The sequence below is a fragment of the Candoia aspera genome, chromosome 1 (assembly GCF_035149785.1).
Source record: "Candoia aspera isolate rCanAsp1 chromosome 1, rCanAsp1.hap2, whole genome shotgun sequence".
Lineage (NCBI taxonomy): Eukaryota > Metazoa > Chordata > Lepidosauria > Squamata > Boidae > Candoia > Candoia aspera.
Window position 1 is genome coordinate 84,420,477 of NC_086153.1, and position 16,646 is coordinate 84,437,122.

The window sequence follows — 16,646 nt, forward strand, 5'->3', positions numbered from 1 at the left end:
TCCCTTGAATTGGTTCAGGAAATCAAACAGTTTGTTCGATTAAAACAAGCAAGCAAACAAACAAACATCCACACAGCTAATTTCCTGATCATTTCAGTGACAATTTGGTTTACCCATTCCTGGGAAGTTCATCCTGTCCTGCATTCTGGAAGCAGCCAGAGCTAAGGGCTGGCAGAGCAAATCTGTTAGTGAAGAACAAAATGGCCTTGAGAGGGGAGGCAAAGTGAGAGGACTGCAACATGCATTTTCTTATACAGTTCAGACCAGTTCAAGGCAGAAATCTTGTTTTTTACTAACTGTTTTAACATGTCTGCTCTCAACAAATAGATTACAGAAGACATACTTAATGAGAGACATTCAAAATGTTCATTGCCTATCAAAATACATTTTTTTCTTATCAGGTTTAGGAAACTATAAATTATATATCCCATCTCTTTTCTTAGTCCACAATTTTTGGCATTATACAGCCTTTCACAACTGGCTGCATATCATTTTCAAAACTGGCAATGAGCAAGGCCAGTTCCTGACTGAAACCAAGAATGGTTTAGTTCTCATGTTTCTGTTGATTATCAGGAGCCAAAGCTGTCTTCACCAGCTTTGAAAAAGACTACTCCTGCTCCACTGGTTGATTTTGGACAAGCTGCTTGATTAAAACCATTGGGAAGACAATAGTTTGAACATACCAGTTGGATAGTTTCAGCAAAATTACTTTCCTCTCCACAATCTATGGCCATTTTCTCTGAATATATCAGTACCTGCTAGAACTGCTGTCTTATCTGTAACCTCCTTATATTCAGTAGCTGAGCTGTGAAGGGAGCCAATGAGTTTAGACATGTGGATATGCATTTATTTATCTATTGCATGGTGTTCTCAGCACAATTTACAAATCAAAGCATGCCCCCTTCTCCATCCTCACCTTCAGAAAGACTTTGAAAACTTGGCTATTCACCAAGTTTGCATTGCTAACCCAAGTTTTCTCCAGGTGGTTTACAAATGCACTGAAACCACAATTTTAAAATGTAAAATAAAAATTAGATGACAATGCATACATCCCAGCAATAATAAGGAATCCCATTACTGCAGTAATAAGCAATAATAAGCAATAATAAGCAATCCCATTATTGCAATAATAAGCAATAATAAGCAATCCCAGCAATAATAATCTGTAGCTCTTCATCCACTACAATGTAGATCTGCATCCACTGCAGTGCAGGATCCTGTGAATCTATTCAAGGGCAATTAGGACAAGATAAGATAGAGGAACCTTGCCATCTGAAAGCTAATGGTGGGCTCTGGTATCAGCTAGCTGGCTGGCCCAGCAGCCCCCAAATCATCACCTCTCCTTTTACTGCTAAATGATAGGAAAAGTCCAGAGTTTGTTTGTTTGTTTTAAAAAAAACAGTGCCACATTATTATCCCTTGATTCATGATGCAGAACTAACCTCACATAGAGGATACAGAAGGAGATTTAGTGAGCTAAATCAAGCTGAAGGCTCTGAGTCATTGACACTCCAGAAGAAACTCAGGCAAGTTGGAGTAAGATGTTTCCATTTCAACTGTTAAAATAAAAAGCTGTTATTACTTTAAGGAAAATCAGATTGTGCAGCCATTTATTAAAAATGGGAAATATATAAAATAAGGATTAGTATGCTTTATTGTTCCATCTTGCAATGCAACCCACAGTTGAGTGTCTGAGTGCACTCTTTTTGTTTTATTGCACTTTAAGATAGAATGTTGTTGGACCAGGCTTGTTGAGCTCCCAGGAAATACAGAAACAATAAAATAAAAACACAGGTTTCAGACTGAAATGGAATAGGAAAAGACACAGGGATTTCTTGATAAGAAACTCCACTTCTAAAGGAGGGAGTTGGTTTACTCAATTTATCTCCTTCTCTTCTCAAACTTGTTTCCCCAATAAGCAAATAGCATCTTTGAGATAGGAGAACAACAAAAAAAGAAGAAGAAGTAATGGGTCATGGGAAATGACTAACTCCACTTGTGCCTAAGGCAGGATGAAGTCATGCTTTCCCAGTTTCTAGCATGGTGCCTTTAACCACTACACCAAACTGGCTCTCCTATATATAGTTATAAATGCCCAAACAGAATGTTAATAGAAATGCTGTATCCAGAAGCAAACTCTCTTACAGTCTTTAAAAGGGGGTGTGAAGATCTTGGGAAATATTTTCAATGCCAGAAGCTGTATTATATTATTGTACTGGAATAGTTCTTAGCTTGAATAAATTCTGAGTTTGTCGTACAAAAAGTCTAACATCACACTCTGGGGATTGCTGGATTTTTCCATTGTGAGAGTAAAGATGTAAGATTTGAAAAATGTACTAATAACATCAAAAGAAAAGAAATGACAGCAATTAAAGTTGATGAAAGTTCATGAAAGAAACTTAAAGATCTATTGCAGCCTGAGTTTTGCACTCAAGCAAAGTAACTTCATAAATGCTGCAAAGGTTTCCATTAACTGGTGAGTAAGGAAGAACAGAGCTCCTGTGATTAATTAAAATCAGCTGAACTATTATAGACCCAGTCTTGCTGCTGCAAATTACCATTTCTCCAAGCTGCTTTTTCTCCCTATAAGTTCTAAAGAAGTACTGTAAACACAAGTCCAAAATCTAGAGAGGGGCAGAGTGCTTGGACTAGAAAAGTGTTGTAAAATTACTGTGGGTAACATCCAGTCCAGTCTGCACGTTGAACACACTCATTCAGTCCCTGTATCTAGATCAAAACAAGCATTGACAAAATGGGACAAAACAGGACAAAAACAGGTACAAGCAGGGAGAGGATAACCTGAACTATAGGCAACAACCTACATCATCTATACCTAAAACTATATATCAAAAGAAGTTTCCTGAGCCACTGGAAACAGTCCTGACGATAGTTAGTGTGGATAGTCCCAAAGGGAGTATCTTTTGGCTATTTCAGCTTTAATCATTTATGTCAAGAATAGCAACAGAATAAAGATGGAAAGTAGGACACCAGGTGATCCCACCTTTATTCTGCACTATTAAAGTAACAGTTTGGTGGATAGGGATGATGCAGCCAACAAAAAGAAGGGTTACACTCATATTTCCTCTGATTAAATGTCAATCACTTGGTTTGCTGTTGAATGCCAGGGTATTTTTGTTGTTGTTGTTGTTCATAAATTGCCATGTCATGATCCTAGCCCGGGGACATGCTTTAGCCTCTTCCTAATCTGAACGCCTCTTCTTGCTGGCAAGTTATGGGGCAGGATTCAGGAAGAGGAAATATAGCTCCCATTCAACCCAATAAATTTGTCAGGATTTTATTACACATGTTGCATATAACAAAAGAAAAGAAAAACTTTAACCCTGTGCATTCTAATTTGGAAATAAACTATGCTGAATATAGTGAATATACTGGGATAACTGTGAGCAGGGTCGTGGAGTTTAGCTAAGGACACAGATTGTTTAGCTGGAGACATAGTATCTACCTTGGCTGAGATTCAGGACTTGCTGGAAATTATTCAGATAAGATAAGCGTAAAATATATACTACCAGGTAGTCCTCAGGTTACAACAGCAGTTGGGACTGGAATTGCCAGCGCTAAGAGATGAGTTTGTAAGGCGCAATGTCACATGACTACATTGCTTAGCGATGACAATCCTGTCAGTTCCTGTTGCCATTGTAACTCCAAGGCATGTGGGTTGTTAAATGGGAAGTGACAGGAGTCCCAGGTAAGGAGTGTGTGGGGGGGTGCTGCTGCAGGGAGGTGGGGGAGGCCTGGCGCAGGCCATGTGTGAATTGGGGGAGGCTGGGGGAGGGGGCTGCTGTGGTGCAGTGCAAGTGCGGGAAAGCTGGGAGGTGGGTGGTGTGGTGTGGTGCGAGCACAGGAAGGCCAAGGGGACTTACCAGAGCAAGTTGTGACCTTCCCTGCTGGCTTTCCCATTACCTTTGCTTGTGGGAAGCCGGCAGGGAAGGTCGCAAATGGTGATCATGTAACCATGGGATGCTGCAGTTGTCATAAGTGAGAGCCAGTTGCCAAGCGCCTGAATCACGATCACATGACCATGGGGGTGCTGTGATGGCTAGAACTTTTGGTCTTAAGTACCACTTGTTCAGAAGATATTTAATCCTTGGGAGAAGAGCAATGACAAATCTCGATAAAATAGTTAAGAGCAGAGACATCACAGTGACAACAAAGGCATGCATAGTTAAAGCAATGGTGTTCCCCGTAGTAACATATGGCTGTGAGAGCTGGACCATAAGGAAGGCTGAGCAAAGGAAGATAGATGCTTTGGAACTGTGGTGTTGGAGGAAAATTCTGAGAGTGCCTTGGACTGCAAGAAGATCAAACCAGTCCATCCTCCAGGAAATCAAGCCAGACTGCTCACTTGAGGGAATGATATTCAAGGCAAAACTGAAATACTTTGGCCACATAATGAGAAGACAGGACACCCTGGAGAAGACGCTGATGCTAGGGAGAGTGGAGGGCAAAAGGAAGGGGGGCCGACCAAGGGCAAGATGGATGGATGATATTCTAGAGGTGACGGGCTCGTCCCTGTGGGAGCTGAGGGTGTTGACGGCCGACAGGAAGCTCTGGCGTGGGCTGGTCCATGAAGTCACGAAGAGTTGGAAGCGACTGAATGAATAAACCATAAAAACCACTTGTTCAGTGTCATCTCAACTCTGAATGGTCACTGAATGAGTAGTCAGTAAGTGAGGACTACCTGTAATTATAAAGCACTGGAATTACTATAATTTTCCAGTGTGGGCAGTGGTTTTCAGGATGTTTGGTTCTATTGCTTTGTTTTCCTTCCCAGTTTAGGCTAGAGTCCTGGGCTGTCCTGGTGATCTCCCATCCAAGTATTAAGCAGATTAAACTGTCCTTAGCTTTTCTGGGATCAACCAAAGATGGAAAGGGGCTAGCAACAGGTTTAGCCAGCCAGCAATGATTTGTAGTTGCTATAACTCTTGCACAATTCGGATAGCTATGGAAGAGATAATATTGGTCTTCTATTTGTCCTCGGCTTTAGCCATGCTGCTTCTGTCATAGCCTTAATCCAGGCACAAATAATATAAGACACTGTCTTTCCCAAATCCTCAAAAGTAGTCTTCTCTAACCTGGTGCCCTCTGAAGTACTGGAGCTGCAGACACAAGACATCTATACAGTTTCAGATTGGGGAAGGTGGTTCCAGAATTTAACCCTTCCATATGAAAGATGTGCTTAATTTTCAACAACATTCCCTCTCCTGTGACAAAGATGTGGCTGGTCATGACTGACTGATTGATTATGTGCCATCAAGTCATTTTTGGCTCCTAGTGACCACATAGATAGATTTTCCCCATGATGATCTATCCCTAACCTGGTCCTTGAGATCTTCTAATGGTGCACCCATCGCCACTGTAACTGAGTCCATCCACCTTGCTGCTGATCATCCTCTTCTTCTCTTTTCTGCCACCTTTCCCAGCATTTGAGCCTTTTAGGATGAGTTATTTTAGACAAGAATGGAAACAGAGTTGTCTATTAAGAAAAAAAAACCTAAGTCTCAAGAACAGGGGATAAATGTGTGATTTGTTTCCTCATCCTAGCAGCCCTCAGAAGAGTCCCAAGTGGTACTGAAACCCTAATAGCATTTGATAGAGTCTAATTTGGATGGCTGTCATCTCCTCCTTCAGTTCATGGCGAAACAGTGGATCCATGCAGATACTACAGCTTCAACAATGGCCACTTTATTTTTACTCCCAGCTATCCTTCTTCTTGCTTTACATGCTATCTTCTTCCCTGAGAAATGCTCTGGGAACTTGAAAGCTTGCACATTATTTCAGTTCTAATGCAGGTAATGATGGGTTTGGAATATTTCTATTGTGATGCTAAGATTTTGGAATACTTTGCCCCCCAATAAATGTAATCTGGTTCCTTAAATTGTCCACTCTCTAGTCAGTTCTAATATTGCTAGAGCAGAATTCTTGATTGAAGGTTTCAATATGGTGGATTGTTTCATATGGCGGTAAATATACAGCCACCTGGTCTGATCATTGTTTGTCTATTTATTTATTTATTTTTCAAATTTTGCCACCGCCCATCTCCCCCAAGAAGAGGGACTCTGGGTGTTTATTTATGCTTTATTTGGGCTGTTTCTATAGTTCTGAGGGGTTTAAAAAAGAGGCTGGATAGTCACCTCTCAAGGATGGTTTAACTGGTGTTCCTGAACAGGGGGTTGGACTACATGATCATGGTACTCCCTTCCACTGCCATACTTCTGTGAGTCATTCCACAACTAGAAGGATACAGTTAGACACCATTATTTCAAATTGTTAAATGTTTCTGAATTATTAACTAGGTCCTTTTGAAAAGTATAGAAAAGAATTGTGCATATATGTGTGTGTGAAGTACTGTTTTGATCTTCTTAGGTGATATTGTGCGCGATCCAATATCAAAAAGCTGCCTGATTAGTTAATGTACTATGCATTAGTAGTGCTCTTAAAAAAGCAAGCAACATGCCAAGTTCATTATACCTGCATTAGAACCTGGGAAATGTACTTTTCCAGTTACTTAACCTTGAAGAAATTTTTTCTTGAATAAAGTTTTTCACTATAGGACCCCAGTATGGGCAGCAACACCGTCTCTTTGAAAAGTTGGTTCGGTTTCCAGGGTAAGAAGGCAGAATAGGAACTTGTGGAGTATGGAATGAATCACAAAGTAATAATGCAAGCTGTGGTTTCAACTGGATTTCTTTATAGCTGCCCAGCGGCAAGCTAATTATTTGATAGGTAATCCTTCTGATAATCTCTTAGCTGTTGATAAAAGGAGGCTATACTATTCTTCCTGTGTTATTAGTTATTACCAGCACTGTACTTTGACCTTAACTGTCTGTCTGTCTGTCTCTATCATCTGTCATCTCTCTCTCTCTCTCTCTCTCATCTTATATTCAGATATGATAATGATATAGTGATTGCTTTTATCAACAGGTACATTTTTTTCACAGCTATTAACAAGAAACTCAAAAAAGTAAGAAAATGCAATCCACCAAGTCTATCCCACTACTCAGTGCAAAAATCTGATTTAAGGCATTCCAATAGATGGCAGTCTCAGCTCTGCTTGAACACATCCACCTCCTCAGTAATTAGTTGTGCTGCAGGTACATCCTCAAAGGGAGTCAAAACAACATCAGGTTGGTGGCTGTGACCTTACAATCACATGTAAAATGAGGGAGGGCTTTGATTGTGCAGTCACAGCCACCATCTTGACTTTTCTGATCCCCCCCTTCAGATGCCCTTGTTCTGCTGTCTAATGACTCACCTCATTAAGAAGCATTTCCTATCATTCAATCAGAATTTGCCTTCCTGTAAGTTAAGAGAATTATTCTGTTTTCTGGTACAATAAGGACCATGTCTTGACTGTGTGAAAAGTGCGACCTTGTTCTCCCATCCTCTTCTTTGAAGGTTAAACAGATTTCCTTGTTACTTTTTCTTGGTCCAGTTTTTCTGAATCTTTCACCAATATGGTGACCAGTGTGGAACAAAACCTTCCCATTGTTTGGAAACTATTTTCTCTTGATAGCAGTTGCCAATCTGACAGCCACATTGGTGATTCATATTTGGTTGGTGACCAGCTGCAGATTAATGATCCTTTTCACACGTATTATTGCCAAGCCAAGTATCCCCTGCCCACCCACCCCCCGTTTTAAAGTTGATAAGCATTCCTTTTAACATTAACATTAATGGAAATGTTGAAGAATAGAAGACTCAGGACCAAACATTTTGACTCGTCACAATGAACCTTAAACATTCCAAAAATCATGATCACCATTAGCACCTCTTAAGAGTCAATCCTGATAGCAAGTAATGTGGTTCTCCCCAGTTGAAAGTAATAATTTCCAAACTGTATATAATGTAGCACAGCTTTCCCCAACCTGGTGCCCTCCAGATTTGTTAGGACTACTTCTATCAGAATTCCCAACTCATGTGGCCAATTGGAAAATGCTTATCTAGCATCTCATAAGAACACCGCTAATGTGCCATCAGAATAAATTAACGGTCAGTCATGTAACTGGTGTGGTAATAGAGATGCATGGAAGAACATGGAACAAAATTTCCAAAGTTCTTCTAAGAACAATTTAAGGAGTTCAAGCAGAAGTAATGAAAGAGCCTCATTACTCCTGAAATCCATGCAGACACTTCAGTTTTGACTCAGTACTGGACCACCATCATGAGAGTGCCATCTTGTTAAAGGAGGACTTCCAGCTCCATAGAGACAAATTTGCAGCACCCAATAGGATCTGAGTAAACATTTCAGGAAGCTTGTACTTTTTCCCCAATAATTTTTTCTCAATAATTAAACTTAAGGATGAAAGTGTTTGTTGCCGCTATTATAAGAGGATCGGGAGTCATAAATACATGTGGCTCTACTGAAAATCACCTCTACTAAGAATTCCTGACATCTACTAACAATTTACCTTCTGTCCATTCCTAATATATAAGCCTCGATGACAAAGCAGCAGCTCCAATAGATGCCTGAAAGAGCAGCAAGAAAGAAACTGCTACTCTTATAAATAAGTTTCCATGGAAGTGATAAATGTGTGTTTGGGCTGATTTTACCTTCTGCTGCAGGTAGAGATTTGATAGCCTTTGGAAAAGAAAATTCCTTGCAGCAAGACACTGGAGAAGGTTCTACAACTTGTATGACAGTTTCATTGTTTATTCTGACAGCAGAACCTCCATCCATCTATAGCTGTTCTATTTTTCAAAGACTATACAGTGTTTGAAATATATACAATAAATCCAAGCAATCTACACCTCCACACCGACATATGTGTATTGAATGCAATGTCCCAATTTTACTAGTACCAAGGATTGAATCAATGTTCATGACTTGTATAAATGCTACTTCTGTTATATCTCGTATCAAATTATTAACACCACGTTAATTTAATGATTTTTAAACAAATCAGAGTCCTCAAGATTACACAGTCAAATGCCAACCATATTATGGTTTCTGAGTCCTGATCAAGTACTCACATACTATATGCTGGTGCAGAACTTGTAAATGGAGGGCCTGTTGAGAACAGGAGGTTCATCAGGTGAGTTCTCCACAGGCCCTCCATGTAGCTTGTCTGGAGCACCTATTTCTGCCTTGTGCTGGAGAAGCCTCCAGAACTTCTTCAGCACATTCTAATATTAAACATGCTAGGGGAGAAAGAGGAGTAATTTTTTGTATCTTTACTGGAATTATTAGTGCATTAATTTCCGTGGTGTTCCCCGCCTGCTGCTGGCAATAATGACAGCAACTGCAACATGGGTCCAAGCTGGATGGCTGAGCAACAATCTGGGATATGAATCTGGCCAGAACTCTCTCCTAAGTTCTCTCGTAAACAGTTCATAACTGGAATTTTTCCCACTTGGTCTTCCAAGAAATCCACTTGGATCATAGCAGGGAGTTGGGAAGGAACATCTTTCCAACCAATTCTAACCTGTTCCAATGGTCCCTTCTCATTTTCCTACAAGCCTCACCCTCTTTTCCTAACACTTAGAATGCAATGATGCCCAGGTGCTAGCAACTTTGGGGTACTGCTTTTTAAACTGTTTCTGCCTGGGATGCTTATATTCCAGATCCCAGGGAGAAAGGAAAGCAAAAGTCTACAGCTTTCTCCATTGTTAACTTGTCATCTGCATGGAATTCCCTTAGGACAGAACCTCTCTAGAATAGATAGCTACCATCTACATATGGAGGGAGATGCAGGGGACTAACATTCTCCCATTGAAGGTAAGTAGACCACCAGCAGAATAGTAAATTGTGCTATAAAATATGATTTGCTAGCAGTTGTCATATTAGAAATTGAAGCTCTGGCTGCCTACGTTGAAAGATGATTTAGATGAAACAATATTTAGCTTGTCAGTTTCCGGCCTTGAACTGGCAAGTGATTTATTTTTGGAGAGTCCAATAGGAAAGTGGGTTCTGAGTTTTTCGAGTTGAAAATGATCTATGGCTATTTGAGTAAGTCATGTCTCAAGAGGCTTTACTTGCTGGCTAAGAAGCTGGGCTTATCCTGTGAAAAGGTCAGTGTACTGCATAAGTCAGTAAACCAAACTATGGCAAGCTGGGGAAGCACTTGGGAGCCAGGCAGAGTGTGTGTATACATAAGATTTCTACTTCCCACCTTCTGCTCTGCCAGTTTTCTGGGAAAGTAATTTCACCACCATCCTGCATGTGTGTGTGTGAGTGTGTGTGCATATTCATTCCATCAAAATATTCCAATATCTACTACCTTTGTCTCATTACATTGTGCTAGAGTTTTAACCATTACTTCCAGTGACAAGCCAATGTTCCTAACGGTTACATCCAAATTCCATGAAGTTATTTCCTTATTGTTTGACCATCTGGGGTGATACCCTATGCTTTAGGAACACCATTTGTCTGGTGACTTTAAGAAATGTGATCTATTTGACCTGGTGAAATGCTTTGCTTCCACCCAAGCTTGTGCATGACCCTGACATGTTAAAAGTCAGGTGTGCAAGCTTTCATTATATAATGATGGAGTGCAGTAAAACTTTCACGTTAACCCTACCCATGTTTATTCAGAACTAACTATCACCCACTTCCAGGTATATATCCTCTGGGTTGCAGACTATGTGTTTTAGCCTGGGAGAAAGCCCCGTAAAAATCTTATTTGTTTAAGTATAGATAGGATCAAGTTGTGTGTATCTTTAGACATACAGTAGGTTAGGCATATCCCACTGAAATGCTAACTTCTCTGCAATAGCCAGGTTCCTCTGCAAGGAAAGGCATGAGGAATTATCCAGCAAAGAGCCTAAGCCATTCAGGATGAAACAATGCAGAAAGTGTCCTCCTCCATCTTAAACATGTTCAAAAATTTAAAAATAAGTTCTTGATCATCCACATCCTCTTTCAGGCTGCTTAGCCATGATACTGAAGAAAGCTGACTGAGCTGGCCTTGTGCAGTGCTGTGACTTGGCAATCTCTGGTCACAGTTTTTATGTGGGTTGCCAGGACAATCGTCAGAGTTGCACCCCCAAGGAAGAGGCTAGCTATGGTAAGGAGTCAGACTGGATAAGTCATGTTATCAAAGTTTGGCCTCTACTGGGCAAGACTTAATGGTAGTTAGCAGAGGGAGAAAAAGGAGGCTGCCACAGGGAGTTCCAGTGCAGGCTGCAAAGAAAGAAACTGGCAGAGAAAAAGTAGCATCTCCAGCCTTGCCACCCACATTCTTAAAAACAATTAATGTTTGGGCCAGTGCTGTGAATGGCACCTATTCACTCATTGCTGAGACACTTAAACTTGCCTCAATCATGCAGTTAAAAAAAAAAAAAGACTGCAGACTAGACTGGCCAGCCATGAGCTCATATTCAGTGTGAGTTGAACTCCCAGCTGAATTGGCAAGACTAACCCAAAGGGAGATGTTTCATTAGCACAAGAGAAAGCAAAGTTCAGGCTTGTGCTGGCCATAGTAAAGAAGTTGAGAGAATAAGGAATGTCTAAAACAGTCTTAGGCTGGCTCCCCAGAGGAGCTCTGATAGGCAAGGAGCTTAAGGAAGGGATAAAACATATTGGTCAGCTGCTCATGTCAAAGTCAGAGAACACATCATACTATTCAACACCTCTCAGGGTTCTCCCTATCTGGAACTGACATTGCAGCATAACACACTGTTTATAGCATCTCCCAGAAGCAACAGAAAAGCTCTAACATCTACAAACCATTTCGTAATGCTCTCAGGTGCTTCTCTGCCACCTGAATTATTTGTCATACTGAAGTAGGTCTCCACTTGAATGTGCAAATCTGCTTTGTTGGGGTTTTTTCAACTACTGGATAGTTCAGTTCTTGCGTCTGAAACTCTGACTCACTCATTAAAGAACAGAAAGCCGAGTGTAGGAGCAAAAGGTACATTCTTGCAATAAACACTTTGTTGTCTATTCGTTCAGTTGCTTCCGACTCTTCGTGACTTCATGGACCAGCCCACACCAGAGTTTCCTGTCGGTCGTCAACACCCCAGCTCCCCCAGGGATGAGTCCGTCACCTCTAGAATATCATCCATCCACCTTGCCCTTGGTCGGCCCCTCTTCCTTTTGCCTTCCACTCTCCCTAGCATCAGCATCTTCTCCGGGGTGTCCTGTCTTCTCATTATGTGGCCAAAGTATTTCAGTTTTGCCTTGAATATCATTCCCTCAAGTGAGCAGTCTGGCTTTATTTCCTGGAGGATGGACTGGTTTGATCTTCTTGCAGTCCAAGGCACTCTCAGAATTTTCCTCCAACACCACAGTTCAAAAGCATCGATCTTCCTTCTCTCAGCCTTCCTTATGGTCCAGCTCTCGCAGCCATATGTTACTATGGGGAACACCATTGCTTTAACTATGCAGACCTTTGTTGCCAGTGTGATGTCTCTGCTCTTAACTATTTTATCGAGATTTGTCATTGCTCTTCTCCCAAGGATTAAACATCTTCTGATTTCCTGACTGCAGTCAGCATCTGCAGTAATCTTCGCACCTAGAAATACAAAGTCTTTCACTGCTTCTACATTTTCTCCCTCTATTTGCCAGTTATCAATAAAGCTGGTTGCCATAATCTTGGTTTTTCTGAGGTTTAGCTGCAAGCCAGCTTTTGCACTTTCTTCTTTCACCTTCATCATAAGGCTCCTCAGTTCCTCTTTGCTTTCAGCCATCAAAGTGGTATCATCTGCATATCTGAGATTGTTAATGTTTCCTCCAGCGATTTTAACTCCAGCCTTGGATTCCTCAAGCCGAGCATGTCGCATGATGTGTTCTGCATACAAGTTGAATAGGTAGGGTGAGAGCATACGGCCCTGCCGTACTCCTTTCCCAATCTTAAACCAGTCCGTTGTTCCATGGTCTGTTCTTACTTGGTCGTTATACAGATTCTTCAGGAGGCAGACAAGATGACTTGGTATCCCCATACCACTAAGAACTTGCCACAATTTGTTATGGTCCACACAGTCAAAGGCTTCAGAATAGTCAATAAAACAGAAATAGATCTTTTTCTGAAACTCCCTCGCTTTTTCCATTACCCAGCGGATATTGGCAATTTGGTCCCTAGTTCCTCTGCCTTTTCTAAACCCAGCTTGTGCATCTGGCAATTCTCGCTCCATGAACTGCTGAAGTCTACCTTGCAGGATCTTGAGCATTACCTTACTGGCATGTGAAATGAGTGCCACTGTTCGATAGTTTGAACATTCTTTAGTGTTCCCCTTTTTTGGTATGGGGATATAAGTGGATTTTTTCCAATCTGATGGCCATTCTTGTGTTTTCCAAATTTGCTGGCATATAGCATGCATTACCTTGACAGCATCATCTTGCAAGATTTTGAACAGTTCAGCTGGGATGCCGTCATCTTCTGCTGCCTTGTTATTAGCAATGCTTCTTAAGGCCCATTCAACCTCAGTCTTCAGGATGTCTGGCTCTAGCTCCCTGACCACACCGTCAAAGCTATCCCCAATATTGTTATCCTTCCTATACAGGTCTTCCGTATATTCTTGCCACCTTTTCTTGATCTCTTCTTCTTCTGTTAGGTCCTTGCCATCTTTGTTTTTGATCATAACCATTTTGGCCTGGAATTTACCTCCGATGTTTCTAATTTTCTGGAAGAGGTCTCTTGTCCTTCCTGTTCTATTGTCTTCTTCCACTTCCATGCATTGCTTGTTTAAAAATAATTCCTTATCTCTTCTGGCTAACCTCTGGAATTTTGCATTTAATTGGGCATATCTCCCCCTATCACTGTTGCCTTTTGCTTTCCTTCTTTCTTGGGCTACTTCTAGTGTCTCAGCAGACAGCCACTTTGCCTTCTTGGTTTTCTCTTTCTTTGGGATGTATTTTGTTGCAGCCTCATGAACCATGTTGCAAACTTCTGTCCATAGTCCTTCCGGGACCCTATCTACTAAGTCCAGTCCCTTAAATCGATTCTTCACCTCCACTGCATATTCCTTAGGGATATTAGTGAGCTCATATCTAGCTGATCTGTGGGTCTTCCCTAATCTCTTTAGTCTGATCCTAAATTGTTCAAGAAGAAGTTTGTGATCGGAACTACAGTCAGCTCCAGGTCTTGTTTTTACCAACTGTATAGATGTCCTCCACCTTTGGCTGCAAAGGATGTAGTCAATCTGATTTCGGTGTTGTCCATCTGGGGAAGTCCATGTATAAAGCCGTCTCTTAGGTTGTCGGAAGAGAGTGTTTGTTATGCAGAGTGAGTTGTCTTGGCAAAATTCTATCAGCCTATGTCCTGCTTTGTTTTGTTCTCCCAGGCCATGCTTACCTGTAATTCCAGGTGTCATCTGATGCCCACCTTAGCATTCCAGTCTCCCATGATGAAAATAACATCTCTTTTAGGCGTGTTGTCCAGTAGGTGCTGCAGATCCTCATAGAACTGCTCTACTTCAGCTTCTTCAGCATCTGTGGTTGGGGCGTATATTTGGATCACTGTGATGTTAGATGGCTTGCCCTGAATTCGAATTGAGATCATTCTATCATTTTTTGGATTGTATCCAAGCACTGCTTTAGCTACTTTACTATTAATTATGAGGGCTACTTCATTTCTTCTGTGGTCCTCTTGTCCACAGTAGTAGATCTGGTGGTCATTTGATGTGAAGTGGCCCATTCCACTCCATTTCAGTTCACTGATGCCCAAAATGTCTATCTTTAATCTTGACATCTCACCAGTAACCACATCCAATTTGCCCTGGCTCATAGATCTTACATTCTAGGTTCCAATGGCGTGTTGATCCTTAGAACATCGGATTCGTCGTTCACCACCAGCACCATCGGCCACTAGCCACCCTTTCGGCTTTGAGCTAGCTGCGTCATCACGTCTGGGGCTAGTTGAACTCATCCTCTGTTCCTCCCCAGTAGCATTTTGACCATCTTCCGACCTGGGGGTCTCATCTTCCGATGGTATACTGACATATCTCTGGTTGTACTGATCCATTTAGTTTTCACGGCAAGAATACTGCGGTGGGTTGCCATTACCTTCCTGTGGTCTCCCTGTCTCCTGTGCTTCTGGAGATCAAGTCAAAAAGAGTGCTGCAGAAAGAATCTCGGATATAGAAGGGCAAAAAGATATAGCCACCCTTAGTAAGGCTGGCAATTTGAAATGGCTGAGCTGATATAAACAAACTTTTCAAATTGCCAACTATTTAAAAATACAAAGGCCAAAACATCTCAGGGAGCTATTCACCCAAGCTAGATATGATCAGCTTGATACAATCGTCAGATATGGGAGATTTAACAGCATCCATTATAATGAACGCATTTGTATATGTGGAGCTGAGATTGAGGATATGGCGCATATATTATTTGATTGTAATTTGTACAAGAAGGAGAGAAATCTGCAACTTGGCCTATATATTAAACGAATGACCCACTGGGAATCACGTATTTGAACAACATACTGTATTTTATGTGTGGCCAAGACCCAAAAAAACCATATAATACAGCTCTGTATTTAAGTAAATCAGTACTCTTGAGATCTACATATGTGGGGTTGATTGGGGTAAACTGTAGGGGTGACACAGAAATATGATGAGTATTTTCACTTATATGTATACTTATCTACTATATTTTTATTTACTCCTTACTTAACTTGTCTTTTTATATTAATTTTATATAGAGTTTTATAAACATGCAGTGTTTAATCTTGTATTCTGATATGGCCTAAGGGCTAATCAATAAACTTTGATTGATTGATTGATTGATTGATTGCAATATACAGAGTGGGACTGGACCTTTCCAATTGTTCTTTCGAGGGAATAGATTGATTGGAGATTGAGAATTGGCAAGAAATACTTATTGACCCAGCTCACATGATGGGATTTGTTAATACAAAATGTAGTGAATTAGGGCTAGTGAATTAGGGAGCCTGAAGAGGCACTAGGACCAATAGCTGCTAGCAGTGATGTCTATATATTATCTCCAGTGCCATAGTCTGAATATCGGCTAAAGAGGGAACAAGAGAAGAAGGTGCTACTTTAGGCTTCTCAGAGGTATACTGTCGGCCATTGTGGGAAGGGAATAGCAGTGTAGGTTGATTTTTGGTCTGACCAATCATGGTTCTTCTTCTGTTCTTATTTTCATATCAATAAACACTCAGTAACAATAAACCAGACTATCTTTTTGTGCCAGAATAGTTCCTGAAGTTTTAATGGGTAATGAATACTAAGCAGGAGATTCTTTCCATTGCTTGCTATTCCTTGTATCCAATATTTGCCATTGTTGTCAGGGTTATAGGTAGCTATATAAAAGGGGTGGATTGGTGTCTGCCACTTGATCATTAGATTACTGCTGCACTGAATTGCACCAATGATATTTGCAGCAATTATAAGTCTTTATTGCCTGCACATTTCATTGGTTACATCCGTTTTGAAAAAAGTAAAGTGTCTCCAGTTCTACTTTTTAATATATTAGCAATGCTTTCATTAGTCAACATATCCCAGAGCAAATGCAGCATAATTCTAGGATAATGGTTTTAGAACATGAAACAATTCAAGGGGTAAAGTTTGCCTTTAGTAATTGTGCCTTACTTTGAATGTTCAGTCGAACAGTTCTGTCATTTCATTTCAGGGAAAAGGTCCAGGCTAATACAAAGAACTTGGCTTTGGTTTATTTCTTTGATTATGAAAATATTCCACAATTTGAATAATAAGGTAACCTCCTA

At 40.8% G+C, this 16,646-nt stretch overlaps 1 protein-coding gene across 1 annotated transcript in view; it reads right to left on the reverse strand.

The window, feature by feature from the left end:
* MYCT1 (MYC target 1) overlaps positions 1-16,646 on the reverse strand; it is a 202,400-nt gene that overhangs the window by 133,683 nt on the left and 52,071 nt on the right. The gene's annotated exons all lie outside the window — the stretch shown is intronic.